At 42.4% G+C, this 17,598-nt stretch overlaps 1 long non-coding RNA gene across 1 annotated transcript in view; it reads left to right on the top strand.

The window, feature by feature from the left end:
* The first annotated feature begins 8,506 nt into the window (after positions 1-8,506).
* LOC141129847 (uncharacterized) overlaps positions 8,507-17,598 on the top strand; it is a 62,810-nt gene continuing 53,718 nt past the window's right edge. The window contains exon 1 of the long non-coding RNA XR_012241881.1: positions 8,507-8,660. This is a non-coding gene — a long non-coding RNA (uncharacterized lncRNA). The remainder of the gene's footprint in view (positions 8,661-17,598) is intronic.

Here is a 17,598-nt window from a genome sequence, read left to right as displayed (position 1 = left end):
CCAGCTACAGTACATCAATAACCTTGTCTCAAAATACCAACCTAATCGTTCTCTTCATTCCTCCTAAGACCTCCTGCCCTCAAGCTCCCTCATCACTTCCTCCCATACTCGCCTCCAGGACTTTTTTCGAGCCTCTCCCATCCTACAGAACTCCCCACCTCAATCTGTCCAACTATCTCCTACTCTTTTTTTCTTTTAGATCATCCCTGAAAAGCCTCCTCTTCAGAGAAGCCTATTCTGCCCCTACCTAATAACTGCACATTTATTTTCTCCATCAGATCATCCCCCACAGATATTACCTTTTGTATCACTTGACCCTCCCTCCTAGATTGTAAGCTCTAAAGCCTAGTACACACCACTAGTTTTTTTTTGTTCAATTCAGCGGGTTAAATAAAAAAAAAAAAAAACTGACAGCTCAGGTCAGAGCCATTGTTCTAACAATCTGATATTAGTACAAGGATCTCCCCTGATATTCTATTGTGTTCTTACAGGAAGACGCCATCCCCTGCCAGAACATTCCAGTCAGTGATCTCAGCCATTGGGAGCCAGTCGGCAGATCTTTTTCAGTCATGAGCCTTTGACAGAATGTATTGAATTGTATTGTAACTGTACTGTCTGCCCTCCTGTTGTAAAGCGCTGTGCAACCTGTTGGTGCTACATAAATCCTGTATAATAATATTAATAAAGAATGCAATGATTTGCAAAACTCATAAATCCATATTTTATTCACAATAGAAAATAGAAAAATATCAAAAGAAAAAAAAGGTAATTTTGAAATTGATGGCAGTAACATGTCTCAAAAAAGTTGGGACAGGGCAGCAAAAAGCTGGCAAAGTGTAAGGTACCTGAAAAGGATAAGTCCAGAGTGGAGTTTTGGCAAGGGGGTTGAGGCATTTAGCGAAGTCAGGCAGGCTGGGTCAGCAACAAATCTTGACAGCAAGGTACAAATTCAGAATCCAGAAGCGTGGTCTAAAGCAGGCCGGCAGAGTAATGTAGAATTGTCAGAGAGGAGAGTAATCCAGGAAACAGGCAAAGCTCAAAGTCCAGAATTTCAGTAACTCAGCAGTATATCACACTCCCAGGGAAACAAATCCAAGGAATGGACACAAAGCACAGGAAGTTCTGCTATTTAACCACTTACCAACCCTGCTATAGCAGATTGACTAACTGCTCATTTAGCCTTGGGGTGCTGGAATCAGGAGTAATGCTTACCTTTCTGGACAATAAAATAATATATTTAACCACTTCAGCTCCAGAAGGTTTGACCCAAATCCTGATTGGGTCATTTTTTGTGATACTGCACTGCGTTGCATAAACTGACAATTGCACAGTCGTGCAACAATGTACCCAAATAAAATTGATGTCCTTTTTTTCCCACAAATAGAGCTCTCTTTTGCTGGTATTTGATCACCTCTGTGGTTTTTATGTTTTGCACTATAAACAAAAAAACAAACTATTTTGAAAAAAAAAGCAATTTTTAGCGGGACTGCGACATTACAACGGACACAAAGAGACACTTTTTTTGGGGACCAGTGACGCTAATACAGTGATCAGTGCGAAAAATATGCACTGTCATTGTACTAATGACACTGGCAGGGAAGGGGTTAACATCAGGGGAGATCAAAGGGTTAAATGTGTTCCCAGGGAGTGCTTTGTAACTGTGTAGGGCAGTGGTTCTCAACTCCAGTCCTCAGGACCCACCAACAGGTCAGATTTTATGTATTACCTTGGGGAGTTGCAGACTAGAATATACTGCAATCACTGAGCAGCAAGTGATATCACCTGTAATGTATTTCAGCTATCTTGCAAACCTGGCCTGTTGGTGGGTCCTGAGGACTGGAGTTGAGAACCACTGGTGTAGGGGATGGTTTACCAGTAAGACAGAGATCCGTCTTCCTGCTTAGCAGAGACACAAGTCTTTCTTACTAGCAGAATGGCTATCTGCCTTGTTTACATAGGCAGACCGCCATTCTGCCTCTCTATGAACGAACCCTGGGTTCCCAGCGAACATTGCGTCCGCTGGACCCGCTGATTAGCTCCCGATGTGTGCAATCACACCGGTAGTGGGTCTCTGGTGGCACGCACGCCCCTGACCCGAAGGAAGGAATCACGTACAGGTACGTGATTTTGCACTTAAGGGTCGCCCTGCCGCAGTAAATGTACGTGGGGTGGTCCTTAAGTGGTTAAACAGCTCTTGTTATAATGTGCATAAACATGTCAAATATATATACCATACGTGTTTTCATTAATCCACTGATACCAAACCTCCAAATGGCTTTGTGATATTCAAACTATTGTAAGGAAAAATCCATAAAATAAACAGGTGTGACAGTCCTTATAGATGTGCAATGCATGAGTGCTTTAAACACCAACTCCTAAAATGAGACTTGGTACTGTTATTCCACCTCATGCTCTTGTGACACACACCGCACTCACTGGACTCCAATAACCCCCCTTACTGTACATCAGTAGAGAAGTCATACCAGCTTTGTTGGTCACTATGGGGCCTATCCCGACCCTCCAAAACAGCTCCTGGCTTGGATCCTGTCCCCTCCTTGATGTGATCCTGATTTCTTCTAGTTGATTCAATAGGCAGGGAGTAAATAATAAAAGCAGAGGAAACCTCTCATAGTGTAAAACCTTCTTTTTATTAAAAAATAATGAAAAGGCAACACAAAAAACACCCAAATATCATTTGCATCGGTCCGTTATTGACCAAGCAAGATGGATGCCACCTTTAGCTGGACGTGTGTTTTGCCTGCGGACTGCAGGCTTCTATTGCAGACGAAACGCATTAAGCGGAGGTTCTAGTGCATCACTTCTGGTCTGCAGGCGGACTGATGCGAATGATATGTTGGTGTTTTTTGTGCCCCTTTTTAATTATTTTTTAATAAAAAGAAGGTTTTACACCATAAGAGGTTTCCTCTCCTTTTATCATTTACTTCCTGACTATTGAATCAACTGGAAGAAATCAGGATCATATTAAGGATTGGACAGGATCCAAGAAAGGAGCTGTTTTGGAAGGTCGCGATAGGTTCCAAAGTGACCAACAAAGCTGTGGTGACTTCTCTTGCTGTACAATAGGGAGTCATTGGAGTCCGGTGACTGCGGTGTGTGTCACAAGAGCAGGAGGTGGAATAACAGTATCAAGTATCATTTTGGAAGTTGATGTTTTAAGCACACAAGCATTGCACATCTATAAGGACTGTCATTTTATGGACTTTTTCTTTACAGTAGTTTGAATATCACAAAGCCATTTGGATGTTTGGCATTAGTGGATTAATGAAAGCACGCATAGTATATATGTTTGACATGTTTATGCACATTAAAGCAAATGCTGTTTATATATAGTATTTTATTGTCCAGATCTCTTTTCTGAGAAAACAAACAGCAGCTGCACATTTTATTTTATATATCTATAGATAGATATCTACATATATAGATATCTATATTATATAGATAGATCTTTCTGGAGCATTTTTTTATTATACACACTTTTTTCTTACATTTTTTCAGTCACAGTGGCGTGGGTGTTTTACCATATTTATACTTACCTTTCTACTCAGTCCTGTAGACTCCTCAATCTGTGTGACAGGTCCCATGTTTCCTCCTGCATACGGTGCTCCATGTTGCCACCTGTACAAGCCTCCTTCACATACAATGGAGGATTAAGAGACCTGCATTGTACATGATGACTTTGAGGGACTTTCCACAACCCAGGGCACCAGGGACAAGGACAGCGCTGGAGTCAGTCTGAGCAGGGGTAAAGGTATGTAAAACTACCCATTCATTTCCCCCTACACTTAACAAGAATGTAACCCTTGCAGTGCAGATGGTACATTCATTCAGAGAGTTCAGGTTTAAAGATGCAGAGACACACTTAGACACTATGGTATTCTGGCAACCACGGAGGGATGTTCTACAAATCCATTGGTGATTTTTATTTATTCCAGTTAAACATATGGAATGAGTGTAGTAAGTGTAGCAATAACTCTCGGTGGAGCTGCTGGTTTTAGCAGGTCTGTTACCTTCACTCTGCTTCCCTCTGTTTCACCGGCACCGGGTCTAGGTTTCCATTGAGTTTACCTCTGGACGACACACGCACCAACACTGGAGTACGTTTTCAATGCTTTATTAAACACTTGATTTAGGAAATAGCAGGAAAGAGGCAGAAAGGAAACTGCAGAAGAAACTCAAACATCTTCTTGTAAACAAATGTTCGGATAGAATTCAGATATTGTATGGAATGCGCTCCCCTCGTGGGACACACTCCTTGCTCGCCTGGATAGGACTCTCTCACCAGCCTAGCAGCCAGTACGCAGCACGAATCAAAGTCTCTGCCACAGACTTACTTGGGAACAAAATCCGTACGATCCTCTGCCACAGGATGTATCAGATTTTCTGTGATGAATGTCAGTCACAGTGCTTGAACCTTTAAGCCAACCCAGCAACACTATGCTGTATAGTTACTTTCGGATACATCCTCCAACTGAGTCACCAGACCCCTCTATAGACCAGCATGCTGCGTGATCCCTCCAAGATGGGTCCTCCCCTGGGATCTCCTCGGTTGTCCAGCTTCGTCACACAGGACCGTCAGCTCAGGCCCATTCCTCGGCCACGGTGGTAGGCCCCAGACAAGCCTCTGGACCCACCCCTGCTCCGTAGTGTCGTGGGCTTCCAGAATGGAGGACCACGAGGTAGCTCCTTAATGCATACCTGTCAGCCAGGAGGGCCAGCAGGTGGCTGTAAAACGAACCCCAAAGTATGGCGTCTGTTCCATAAATACCCTCGCCCAGAATGCAACTCGGAGGACCACCTCCACCGAGTTGTCTCCGGGACAGAAGAGCATCCGTACGCTTCAACACGTTGCCTTTCCAACACTAACCAGTGATAACAGCGACACCCACCGGTCAGCACGGAAACACACACAACATCAGCCAAGCTGGAACAGAGGCAAACTTAACCTTCCTAACGAACAAATTACTAAATTTACTTAACATGCGGTAGATTGCAAATCTACCAGCGCTACATAAGTACCTTCATTAGAATGAATAGAGATCAAGGCACACATGTTCTGGGGCAGCAGGAACAATACTGAAGATTGCCAAGAAGAACCTATGCTCCTGAGCAGGCTTCACAGTGAAGATCTCCACAGAGCAAGTTCAGATGATCCTGTGACTTGTCAGGAATGGTGGGGCAGTGCATGAGGGCCCAATAAAGGTAGGGGCCCTTTGAGCACATGTTGTATGATGATCCACAGACTTATCTTTTTAGTGTGTTTTTTTACTTTCTTGAGCAATAATTTCTGGATGTTGTTACCATGATGTCATAGACTATGCACGTGCTTTGTTGCATAGGTGTGGGGGTCATTATTTAATACTCTGTATGTGTAATGAAATGTTTGTCTCTTTGCCTGGATAAAAGGACCTTCTTGGTAAAGATGATGGTGATTTGAATAAACATTTTTCTGAAAACAAAGATGGTGTTCTGTTGAATATTTATGGTGATCAGTAAAGACCCTGATTCATAAAAAAAAAAAAAAGCTTTGGGATCGGTTCCATTCTAGACCATTATTATTAGTAACGCTGAATTTATTAACACTAAATAGAATATTTTATCATAAGCCACTTTAATGTTCAAGCTCTTTAGAACCCAGCATGAAATCACTTTGCCAAGAATTATCCAATTCACTGTGGCAATGTGTGTTTATCTCAGAGTGTTTGCTAAATTTCCATATTAGCAGATTAAAACATTGTGTAACATGTAAATGAAACTGGAAGGAAAGCGTTCAAGTTCACTTTGTAAGCCTTTTGACAGTAGGCAACACTTTTCACATTGTTCTTCAGAAAAAATGACTAAGTTAAATGTGGTGATGGGGCATGTTATCTTCATCTCTGAAATATATTACTGATAATTCACACATCAGCGGTCTGCTGTAATGTTTTACAGAAGAAAATGAAGGTTAGGACAGTATAGATAACACGATTTACTAAGAATTATTTTCAAACGTTAAGTTTGTTTTGACAATAATGGAATGAGAACACACAGATACAAAAATAGCAACTCTATGGAAGAAAGGGTAGAGGTGCAGAAAGTGGGATATTTTTTCACATTTTTAACACTAGTACCTAAAGTGAAAAATAAGCAGTTTAATCTTTGCTCTTACAGAACTAGACCCCCCACTGGGATCATCAGAAAAGCTGCAGGGTCACATTAATGATGTAGCAGTTGGCAGGTGGAACCACAGGACGCAATGGGGGGGATGCTGGTATCCAAGACACCAGAGAGTGTTGGATGCTGAAATTCCTACAAGAGGGAGTTGCTTTGCAAGACAGCAAAGACTGAAGTCATCTGCAAGCTGATCTCTGGGCTCCCCTTTAACTCAAACACACGCCATTGACTATTGCTATGGTCATGGGAACACTTCATATTCCTGATTTGGGTTATGTTACAACCCAAAAATTCAAAACTTATTACAAATAAATATCTGAAAAGTGTGGCATGCATTTGTATTCAGCCCCCTCTACTCTGATATCCCTAACTAAAATCTAGTGGAACTAATTGCCTTCTGAAGTCTTCTAATTAGTAAATAGAGCCCAACTGTGTGCAATTTAATCTCAGTATAAATACAGCTGTTCTGTGAAGCCCTCAGAGGTTTGTTAGAGAACCTTAGTGTATTGCCTCCTTTATGTTAAATTCCTGGTGTTCCTGTCAGTCCCTCTGATTTCCTATTAAAAACTGACCACACTGAGCAGGAGAGCACACCCTGGTCAGTTCTCTAACTATGCTGGGAAGTCAGCCTGCTCTCCTTCAATGAGCAGACTTGTCCTGACACTACTTCTCCTCCCCCTTATGCAGCTGAGAACAGAGGGAATGTGATCACTTATAAAAAAGGGAAAAAAATGTATTTATAATTTTTGTTATATGTATTCAAAAATGTTTTATCTTTCATTTCTATTTTTAACTGAATGGGTTGTTGTACAAGGTGATCATTTAAAATAACTTTAAGTCTTCTCTCTTCTTCTGCTTATGGAAGGCAGGGTACTTCTTCAGGTGTCCATGTCACTAGCTGCGACATGTGGATACTTCCAATTGGCTGTCCAGCAGAGGTTTCCTTTCACGATCAAGAAAAGGAGTCTGCAGCACTGATATCAGCACAAGGGGATCTGTAATTACAAAAGGGGCCTGGGCTGGTTTTTACCTTACAGGTCTGAAACCGACAGATCTTGAACTGCCCTGCAGTGAACTTACCATTTATCAGAATATGCCATGTGAAAAGGTGATGGATCCTCCAAACCACCACTGTGGAAGGAACTTGCAGGTTGGGCATAAAGCCAAAGAAACGTTTCCATACTTCCCTCCAGCATGATCATATGATCTGATGATAATCAACACACGTGAAAGTATTCCTGTCTCTTCAGGGCAACCTGTAATTTCCCTGCTCAATACTGTTTTGAAGAGTCACTTCATTTGATGTTCTCTGCAATACTTGACAAGTACTGTATTAGAGTGGTAAGGATGTGGCACCTGCGGGACCTGGTTCAACATTTGCACCTTGTCCACTATTTCTAAAGCTGGTTTATTTCAAGTAATATGCTTGCAGCTAGCTGCTTTAATGCAAACAGTTTAATGTGTTCACATAAAAGGACATGAATAGTGAAATTAAAATATTAATAAATCACCCCCTGTTAATAAAACTTTTTGTGCTAGTCATCCTTGCAATTTTTTAGGAAGGAAACATATTTTCTGGTTTCTGAAGGTATGAATTTGGTGCTCATCAAGTCCAGGCCCACCCCCAAATTTCTTGTCAGAATGCACATATTACATATACTGTACAACCTTTGTTACTGTAAGTCTTATGATTCTTTGTACCCTTTATGACACGTGCATACCGGTGTTAGGCCTTGTTCACACTGGCTTTGGAGGCACTTTTTTGCTGCTCTTCTATAATATGGACAGGGGATAGAGCTGTTCACATTTGAAAAACATGCATCATTTGTCACTGTGCAGAAAAAATGAAGCTACATGTCAAATCTGGAGGAGTTGAAACTTGTCAACTCCTTCCATTCAAGTCTAGGTAACGCACCATAAATGAGCCTGTAGCCTTTATAGCGCATTTTGCAGCAGATATGACAAGTGTTTGACGAGAGAGGGGGGAATGAGGTGGAGAGAAAAATCACTTGGGCGCATGGGGTTAATTTTTTAACGCATACCTAAAGGCACATTAAGTGTGTAAGAAATGCGTGTTAATGCTATAAGTGCGTTTGTGTTATTGTCAGCATTAGTATTTTTAGAAAATGTGAACTTAGCCTTATTGATTATATTACTGTCAGTCATAGATACTGTAAGGGCATTGTAGGAGAAGCTTGTAGTGAAGTATGTCACTGCAGCCCTTATAGTCCCAGGAGTCCACAGATGAAGGCGAGAATGATGTGCCTTGTGGCGATCTACGAAATTTCCAGCCCCTCCTCCTTCCCCTCGCTGCCTTGTGGGAGACAGCAGGACCATTCAGAAAGCATAGTGTGACTCGCGCATGCACAGTGGGAAACAGGCTGTGAAGCCACAAGGCTTCACTTCCTGTTTCCCTTAGTGAAGATGCCGGCGCCTGCACCCGGAGCTGGTGGATGGATCGGCTTTGACATCGGGAGCTCCCTGGACAGGTAAGTGCCCTTATATTAAAAGTCAGCAGCTACAGTATTTCTAGCTGCTGACTTATTTTTTCCCCCTCAGGCTGGAACTCCTTTTTAATGTTTATTGGGGTTCCTTGCCTGCATAGTCTATTTTGTGGCAAAAGTGAACTTTAAACAAGAAGTGACTTGGAAGCTAATTTCAAATGTGGTTTTTCACTGTAAAGGAAGATACAATAACAAGGATTTTGCAATCCAGCAAGGAAATTAACAAATACGACCATTTGCTGTTTGGGTTAGGGTTAACATACACTATAAACTAATAAGAAATATACTTTGGGGTTCATTTAAAAAGCAACGTTATGGCCATATTGAGTATTCAACACAAAAAATGAATCTTATTGCAAACGCCACTTTACAATTAATATTCTCTGGTGCATCATGGCAGCATACAATGGGTTGTGGCTCCGCCACCACAACCTGATAGGACTGGTTTACTATAAATCAAAGAAAGACTCGGCTTACGGCATTCTCTTTTTAGCCCTCACCTGATCAGGACTGGAGTCGCAAAATATCGCTTACCCCAACCAGGTTCAGCCTCTTCTGTTGGAAGTCCTTCCTGTACAGTCTCTAAATGAGCTATATGGTTGAGGAAGGGTTGCCACCTCATCCCTTTAAAACCAAACACATATTAATTACACAGGTTCTGAGGCTAATATAATGAAGGTAAGGCACTAAGTGAATTTAATTACCACCTTAATCAGCCGCAGAACCTGTGTAATTAATATGTGTTCGGTTTTAAAGGGATGAGGTGGCAACCCTAGGTTGGAGCCCCATTCTGGTGGTCTGGGGGGCATATTTCAACCTCTCCTGGGAGTAAGTCCTTCCTGTACAGCCTCTACATGAGCTATATGGTTGGAGCCCCATTTTGGTGGTGCAGGCCTGTCTACGAAAGCTTTAAACAAGCTTTGACATAAGTGACAGCATTTTCCCTTATGCTTTCCATATACTTTTCACTTCTTTTTCTGTTTTGTGGGCGTTTGCCATTTCCAAGATGGTTGCAGCAGTGCACATACACTCTGAGCATGAGAGGCAGGAAGTGATGTGGCCTCTGTGGCCAGTTTCCTGGTAGCCCTTTTCCAAAATGGCGATCTGAGCATGCTCAGGCACTGATATCTTCACTAATGGCAAAATGTAACAGTTTTAAATGGTTTTATAGCAACACATGGTAGAGTTCTCTACTCATGCATGCTGGATGCTTATGTGGTCATTGTTTGCAGGTATGTTTTCCCTTTTTATGGCATTCACCTGGGCTTTTCCTATCTCCTTCTCAGTGTTGCTCTGTGATCACTGTGCTCTTTATGGCATTCACCTTGGCTCTTCCTATCATCTTCCCAAAGCTTGTTCTGGGATCACTGTGTCATGCTGTTATCAGTCTGCTGCTTTGCTCTGTTTCTATTGGGAACGCTGACCAGTCAGACCACCCATTGCTTTTAAGGTATAGGGATTAGGTAAGTAATGAAGATTGAGAAAAAGAGAGCAAATATATACAGCCCTATAAGGACCTCAAGATGGAGGGAGCCCTCTAAAGGTCAAAACAAGTTGCCATCAAAGAGCAGACATCCAGGCAATGTTAATCAAGGTCATCATCTCACCTCTCATTATCATTGCTTCCCGTTTACAAACATCACAGGTTAGCAGCCCTAATAGTTGCTGCATTTGTGGTGGAAAGTCATTGCCTGTCAAGCTAGTATGTCAAGTCTGCCTGGAGCAAGCAGGATACAGCCCTGCAAGGACCTCAAAATAGAGGGGGCCTTCTAAAAGCCAGAGCAGTCACCATTTAGGCACAGACATCGTTGCTCAAGGTCATAATCTTGCCTCTCATTATTATTGCTCCACCGTTTACAAACACCACAGATTACCAGCAATAATGGTTGCTGCATTTCTGGTGGAAAGTCATTACCTGACAAGCTAGTAGGTCAAGTTCACTTGGAAGAAGTGACAGCTGGTGCCTGCAGAACAGGACTCCTTTTACAAGAGGAGCAAGAGTTGTATTGTGCCTAGACAGCAGTGGAAGGGTAGAATTCTTAGGCTGTCAGAACTTCCTGTATCAATAATTACAATTATGCAATTTTGTTTTAGGAGGCTCTAGTGTCTGTCTCTCCTACAGTTAAGCATTGAGTCACCACTGCCTCTGCCAGTGATGACAGGTTTGCTCTCTTGTGGCCAGTTTTGCCATCCAGCTCCAAAAGGCTACTTTAGATGGCATGGAAGTTGAGAGGAGGAGGCTACCAAGTCAAGGGCACTCAGTGCAGGTAGTGGCTACCTTGTGTCAAGCCAGAGAGGTCTCCATGAATAAGACTTACCAGAGAAAATGGGTAAATTGTGCAGATCTCATGCAGCAAAAGCCTGGAGTGCTTTATCACATAAACCAGCCAAGGTTCTGCAGTTCTTACAACTGGGGCTGAACAGGGGCCCGGGTTTAATTATGTTCAAAGTTCAAAGTTCATCCTTGTCTGCACTTACAGGGGTTTAAGGAGTCCTTAACCCTTTAGTGATGCAATTCTTAAAATGCTTGCATGAAGTTATAGACCCGCCAGGAAACCATTGTTCTCTATATATACGACTTGCTTATGGTCCTCAGCTCTATCAAGGCCTCATTTCTATCCTACAAAATTAGCTACACTGCAATCTAACCCTGAAGAACGTATGTCTGGTTACTACAAATTCTGTGGAAAGGGTGTCAGAGCTGCAAGCTTTGTACTCAAGGAGCCTCACCTAACGTTCTACCCAGACAGAATAGTCCTAAAACTAGACTGCTTTTATCCATGGGGTGTCTTTGTCCATCCACTTTAACCAGGAAGTCGATTTATTGTCTTTCTTGGTTGTGTGAAAGAACCACATCCCCAGGATGTTAATCTAACTCTGATTACCTGCTTGGCTGCTACCTTTTCATTCAGGAAAGCTGAAATCCGTGCTTGGTTTCCAGCATGGCTTAAGACCGGGTCAGTCAGCATGTACAGTCACCTCATAGATTGTTATGACAATTAAATGAGCCTACTCTTCACAAGACCTTCCTGTTCCAGAGAACTTAAGAGCACATTCAACTAGGACAGAGCAGTGCCGAGTGTCTCTTGAGGCTATTTGCAAGTCAGCAATATGGTCCTCCCAGGACACCTTCATTACACTTTATTAGGTGAACCCGGCTCACAAAAGTAAACTTTTGAAAACTCATTGTGCATACTTACGCTACTGACCTTTACAAAAATTTTCTTGCACCATCCTATATGGCGAGTTAGTTCCCACTGTATGCTGCCATGATGTACCAGGAAAACAGAAAATTGTATACTCGCCTTTCTGTAATTTTCCTTTCCTGGTGCATCTTCATGACAGCATACAGATTCCCACCCAAATGGTGAGCGTTACAGAGAATGCCGTGAGCCGAGTCTGTCTTTGATTAAGACCCCTTTCACACTGGGGCGGTTTGCAGGCGTTATTGCGCTAAAAATACCGTCTGCAAACTGACCCAAAACAGCCGCTGCTGTTTGTTCAGTGTGAAACCCCGAGGGCTTTCACACTGAAGCGGTGCGCTGGCAGGACAAGAAAAAAACTCCTGCAAGCTGCATCTTTGGAGCGGTGAAGGAGTGGTGTATTCACCGCTCCTAAACCGCTCCTGCCCATTGAAATCAATGGGGCAGCGCGGCTATACCGCGGCAATACCGTGGCTATAGCCGTGCTATGCGAGCGGTTTTAACCCTTTTTCGGCCGCCAGGGGGGGTTAAAACTGCACCGCTAGCGGCTGAATACAGCCGCAAAAACAACGGTAAAACAGTGCTAAAAATAGTGCTGTTTTACCGCCGACGCCCCCACCGCCCCAGTGTGAAAGGGGCCTTATAGTTAACCAGTCCTATCAGGTTGTGGGGGCGCGGCCACAACCCATTGTATGCTGCCATGAAGATGTACCAGGAAAGGAAAATTAACTAAAATTAAGTATACAATTTTCCATTTTCATACAAATAGTTCACATAATCATCCTGCATGAATATACTGTATTATTATAGTGCACTCAAAGTATTAAATCCAAAAACAAACATTTATTATATTGCAGCTTACCAAGTCTTAGATGTGATGGCTGTATTAGTTTCCCTTTTAAGACTTTCTTCCTTCTATTTTTATATAATGATCAGCAAGCCTGTTTTTCAAAAGCCCAAGCTTTCCAGCAGAATGTATTTGTTTATATGGATGAGACAACCCATTTAACACTGGGAGGGGTGATTAAAATGATCAGCTTTTATTTATTCATGCAAAATATTTATTCCAAAACGAAGAGAAAACCGTTTGCTGTAACTGATTATAAGAGCTGAGGTGGCTTTAATTTGTTATTGTATTTAAATCTGCTAGTACATCTAATGCTCCCTTCCCACAAACTGGCAATTTTACTGTGTGCTGTGACCAGATCACTAGGCGAAAACAGAAAGACAAAAAGCCAAATAAAAGAAAACTGATGCAGCCACCACATATAATGATTGGCAAGCTTCAATGTAATACATTTTTAGTTTTGGGTTTAATAGAGCTTCAAGGTTATCCTTTCCTGTACACTGTATCATATCACTGTATCATATCATCACCTTTAAAACCATCCATTGTAGGGAGACTTTACAGCAGATTAGGAGTCTGTTCTCCATTTGATAAAATCCTGCTCCCGGGTTTCATCAGTTCAGATCAATGACTCTTCACAACATATGCACCAGGTAGGTGAGCTCTGTGTCTCCTAAATGATAAGTCTATCTGTGAAGACTTCACCAGTAGTTCTTTCTGCTGCGTTAGATGTAGCATACCACAGGGTCCCTACTGTGACCTACATTTTATGAATCGGTCACAAAATGTAGTACTGTGAGTTATAATGGAGAATAATAGAAATATCCACTCTCTGTTATAAATCAACTTAACACGAGTGTCAGCTGAACCTTTTCCTTGTGCCTTATTTGTCTTCCTTATTTTTCATTAATAAGTTTTCTAAATCTTTCTGTTGAATTGCAGAGGTGTCTGTCTCTCTTTATAGCTGTACTTACTTCTTTGTATACTGTAGAAAGCTGAGGTTTGAGTGAGGTATTGTCTGGGATGTAGCTTGCCTAAAATTTTTATTAAGACCCCTTTCACACAGAAGCGCCGCTAAAACAGTACTAAAGTGTTGGTCATTTTTGTGGTGCTTTAGCGGCGTTTTTCTGGTGCTAGCGGGGCAGTTTTTTAAAGGTCACGTGACAACGTGACCTTAAAAAAAAAAAAAGGAGAAAAGACCCGTTTTGCAGTGCTTTCAAATCGCTTTTAAGGCGCTTTGGAAGCACTGCCCATTCATATCAATGGGCAGGGGCATTTTGGGAGTGCTAGTTATAGCGCTCTCAACCTGCCCCAAAGATGCTGCTTGCAGGACTTTTTCTAATGTCCCGCAAGTGCACCACTCAAGTGTGAAAGCAGACATTGCAATGAATGGGAGGCAGTTTTCAGGCGCTTTTCAGAGTCTATTTCTAGCTCTAAAATGCCTGAAAACTGCCTCAGTGTGAAAGGGGTCTAAACCTTCCATTAAAAACATTATATACAGCAGTATACTACAGCAGTTACAGTTTGATGTTTGCCTTGTGTTTGCAGCCTCTTCCTTCTTTGTAATCTGCCTACGACATTTCAAACATGTAGTTTCTATTTAAGGCTCAATTCACACTAGTGTGCACCGAGCTTTCCGACCAACCACCCGCAGCCGAATCGCACTGCTCTTTGCAAGACACGCGGGGCTGCCATTCAATTCTGAATGGCACTCCTACACATCTCAGCCTGCAGCACAATTATGACCATGCAGTTTCCATATGGGCACGTTTTTAAAAAGGTGCATGCACTTTTCCTGTGTTTCACGTGGCACAGCAGCCCATTCAGAATGCACGGCCCGCACTAGTGTGAACCAAGCCTTAGGCTCCATTCACACCTGAAAGTTTTTTAGCTTGTAGCTCAAATCTCAAAAACGCTCAACAAGCAAAATTCCATTGTATCCCTTAGGCTCCATTCACACTAGCGCGTTTTTTGATGCATTTTGCATTTTGCAGACATGCATGGGAATTTTTTAACATGGGTACCTATGGAACATGTTCACATCAATGCCTTTTTGTATCTCTGCATTTTTGGAAAGGGTCAGGGACTTTTTTTCATGCAAAATGCAGCGTTTTGCATGTAATGGAAGTCAATGGACAAGCATCAAAAACGCAAGTGCACCGTTTTTGCAGCGTTTTTACAGCGTTTTTGATGCGTTTTTACAGCGTTTTTGCCGGTTTTTTTTTGTTTGTTTTTTTTTTAATTTTTTTTCGACTGTATACAGTCAAAAAAAAAAACTGTAAAAAAAAAAAAAAAAAAAACGCAAAACGCCGCAAAAACGCTACAAAAACGCTGCTCAAAAACGTGGCAAGCATGAAAAAAAAAACTCCAAAAACGCTCAAAAGCAACATGCATAGGTGTGAATCGAGCCGTAGCCCTTGTTCACATCTGAGCATCCTGTTGCTTATAGCTGAACACCTGTTGCTCTAAAAAGTACATAAACCACTTTTCAGAATTGAGCATTTGGCCCCATAGACTTCAATGGGAACACCTGAAAATGCTTAATTTGAGCATTTTTCCCAGGTGTTTTTTAGTCTATATTACCTGATCTCCTCCCCTTAGTGATTTCCATTGGCTAAAGCAAAAAGCCAGAAGCTTGAATACACATGTAAAATGCCTGTAATTAGGGTTGCCACCTCGTCCATTGACACACTGGTGTGACACGGCAGCCATCCTACTTTGGATCCGACATTGCCCCGTGACTTAAAGCCGGCATACGTCCGAATTTCAATGAACGGGGATCCGGCTTGGATCACCGCCAATGCCAGGCACTGTGTTTGGTATGAATCTTGAGGGGGAACTCCACGCCAAATTTTAAATAAAAAAACGGCATGGGTTCCCCCTTCAAGAGCATACCAGGCCCTTAGGTCTGGTATGGATCTTAAGGGGAACCACCTACGCTGAAAAAACAGTGTGGGGGTCCCCCCCAAATCCATACCAGACCCTTATCCGAGCACACACCCCTGCCGGTCAGGAATGGGATTGGAGACGAGCGAGCACCCCCCCCCTGAACTGTACCAGGCAGCATGCCCTCAACATGGGGTGGTAGGTGCATTAGGGCAGGGGGACAATAAGGGTCTGGTATGGATTTGAGGGGACCCCATGCCGTTTTGGCATAGGGGGTTCCCCTTAAAACCCATACCAGACCCAAGGGCCTAGTATGCTCCCCCTCAAGATCATCTGAGCACAAGTTGCATGCCAAAGTCGGATCATGCGAGACAGCGATCCGACTTTGATCCGACTTCAATGATAGTCAATAGACTGAAGTAGGATCAAAGTCGGAGAAAAGTAGTACAGGGAGCATTTCTAAAGTCGGAACGACTTGTGTCGGACCAGTTAGGATGGCTCCCATAGGAAAACATTGAATTTCACACGTCATGCGACATGAGCTCCCAATGTCGGAGCGTTTGTCGGACCAGTGTGAACCCAGCCTTAAACCCGAACACATATGAATTACACAGGTTCTGAGGCTAATTAAATGCAGATAATGCACCAAGTGAGTCTAATTACCACCTCAATCACCCACAGAACCTGTGTAATTAAAATGTGTTCGGGTGTAAAGGGATGAGCTGGCAACTCTACCTGTAATACACTTCTAATAAATGCCTGTATAAGAAAAATGCTCAAAAAAGCTCAAATGAAAACTCCTAAAATCGCTCTGCTCAGGTGTGAATGCAGTGACTCTGCTCTGCTGCCTTGCATTAGTCCTTACAGCCTCCTTTTATGTGTGCGCTTCCACCAAGGACCACAGCCTGATGTGTATGGAAAGAACAGTGTTTACCCTGATAGGACAGGCACACATGCACTTTGAACTACAGCTGTGTGTGGGAAGGGAGACCAGCACTAACTCTTAGGATAGGCAAAAATGTACTTTATTACAGTGCTCAGCATGCGTCATGTAAAAGAGTAAAGTCGTGAGAACTTGCTGTAATTTTACCGAAACCACCACCCAACAGGAAGCTTGGGGAAGGGGCGCACTGTATGAATATGCAATCCTCTTTAAAAATGAACACATTAGGGTTGGTTTACTATTAACAAATAGACTGTGCACTTTGCAAGTGCAGTTGCTCCAGAGCTTAGTAAATGAGCAAAAGCTGAGCTGACTTCGCTCCTCCCAAGACCTCCTGCTCTCAAACTCCCTTGTCACCTCATCCCATGCTCGCCTTCAGGACTTCTCCAGAGCCTCCCCCATCCTCTGGAATGCTCTACCCCAATCCGTCCGATTTTCTCCTACTTTATCCACTTTCAGACGATCCCTGAAAACTCATCTCTTCAGAGAAGCCTATCTGGCCCCCACCTAACAACTGTACATTTATCTTCTCAATCAGCACATCACCCACTGTTATTACCTCTTGTATCTCTTGACCTTCCCTCTTAGATTGTAAGCTCTAAGGAGCAGGGCCCTCTGATTCCTACTGTATCAAATTGTATTGTATTTGTACTGTCTACTCTCAAGTTGTAAAGCGCTACGTAAACTGTTGGTGCTATATAAATACTGTATAATAATAATAATAATAATCCAATCATGTGCAAGCAAAAATGCTGTTTTTTTATTTTCCTTGCATGCGATTGAAAATTCTTTGCAAAGTGAAGGTTTACTAAGCTCTGGAGAACCTGTACTTTGCAAAGCGCACAGTCTATTTGTCTTTAATACTACCTTAAGCTATATTATTTACGTATTGTCAGGAAAGTATAAATTACTCTATAAGGATATTCGACTTATTAAAATATATTCTGCTCATCAGTTTGAGACAAAACTGATTTACTGCACATTTAAATAATTTTAACAATACAATCAACTTCAATCTGATGTTAAAAAACACTATGGCAGACT

Source organism: Aquarana catesbeiana, linkage group LG02 (assembly GCF_042186555.1).
Source record: "Aquarana catesbeiana isolate 2022-GZ linkage group LG02, ASM4218655v1, whole genome shotgun sequence".
In the NCBI taxonomy this organism is placed as follows: Eukaryota; Metazoa; Chordata; class Amphibia; order Anura; family Ranidae; genus Aquarana; species Aquarana catesbeiana.
The sequence above is the reverse complement of the archived record's forward strand: the minus strand, read 5'-3'. Positions and strand labels throughout refer to the sequence as shown.